A 1,580-nucleotide genomic window follows, 5' to 3' on the forward strand; every position below is an offset into this window, starting at 1 on the left:
TTTTTTAAAAATCTTTTTCCTAATTATATAAGTAAGGATATTTACTGTAGAATGTTTGGAAAGGAAACAAAATAAATATCATCTACTATCATCCAATCTGCAATAAGTCATAGTTAAAGTTTTGATATCGTTTTATTTTTAATATATATGTTTATATAAAAGAGTGCATGCGGCACATGGAAATAAGTATTGGATTTCCCCCATTTTCAGAGGCTATTTCTGTAAATTCTCTAAAACTGAGGCTGAAAATATTTTCAACGTTGAATGTCTTTTATAAGAAATGGGATCCTAGATGAGTTCCCTTCAGATCGTTTGGGGCTGGTGGGAATTCTGCCAAGGGTCACATGAACGGCAGGACTGTGACATCCTCTTTATGATCACCCTTGTGCCTAGCCTTAAAGGAGTATCAGCAAATGTTGGTTGACTTCATAGACGAAAAGGCTCATTTTTCCCATCTACAAAAAGTATGGAACATCCTCCTTCTCCCTTTCCTAGGAGACCAGAAAGCTGAACGTGAGATTAAATACTCAGTTAAAATAATTTAGGTGATTAGTGTATTTTTTCCCCTCTCCTCCAAAAACATGTTAACATTTCCGTTTTAGTAGCTGTAATGTTTAGAATATACATACATTTTACTTGAAAGCTGCCACATAGTCTATTTTGGTTTTGGGTTTTTCTGTTTGTTTTTTCGGTTTTTTTTGTTTTTTGTTTGTTTGTTTGTTTGTTTTGAGACAGAGTTCCGCTCTTGTCGCCCAGGCTGGAGTGCAATGGAGCAATCTCAACTCACTGCAACCTCCACCTCCCAGGTTCAAGCGATTCTCCTGCCTCAGGCTCCCAAGTAACGGGGATTACAGGCGCCCGCCACCACGCCCGGCTAATTTTTGTACTTTTAGTACAGATGGGGTTTCACCATGTTGGTCAGGCTGGATCTTGAACGCCTGACCTCAGGTGGTCTATCTGCCTCGGCCTTCTACTGTGCTGAGATAACAGGTGTGAGCCACCGCGTCTGGCCTCATAGTCTATTTTAGAAGTTGACAGGCTGCAAATAACAGGCAGACAAATTAATGAAGAATATCTGTCTTTCTGCCTATCCCAAAACACGTTGATCAGTGGAGGCGGGGGGGTCGAGGGAAGAGTAGAAGTATGCAGGAGAGACCCGCGGAGAAGAGGGGAGAATCTACAACGGATAATGTCGTAGATATTTACAACATTTACTCAATGGTAGGTATTTTTATCCTCGTTTTATTGGTTGGAGAATTATATCATGGAGGTTTATATAACTAACAAGTGAGGGAGCCAGGAGAGAACACATTCACTCTTTAGTTGATTCATTCATTCATTCAGTCAACACATTTTTGGGTGTCTTCTAAATGCCAGACACTATTCTATCCCCTGAGGACACTTCTGTAAACAAAACAGCCCCAAATTCTTCTCCTATGGAGCTTTCTCGGCGAAGCGGGGATTGTTAGGAGCTGACAATCGGCAGCAGATGCTTGTAAATAACCGGACCTTTTTTGCCTTCTCCTGCCCTGCCCCCGGCCGGGCCTCCGCCTCCAGCCCCGGCTCCGGCCCCGGCCCCG

The sequence above is a fragment of the Colobus angolensis genome, unplaced genomic scaffold (assembly GCF_000951035.1).
Source record: "Colobus angolensis palliatus isolate OR3802 unplaced genomic scaffold, Cang.pa_1.0 Scaffold506, whole genome shotgun sequence".
Lineage (NCBI taxonomy): Eukaryota > Metazoa > Chordata > Mammalia > Primates > Cercopithecidae > Colobus > Colobus angolensis.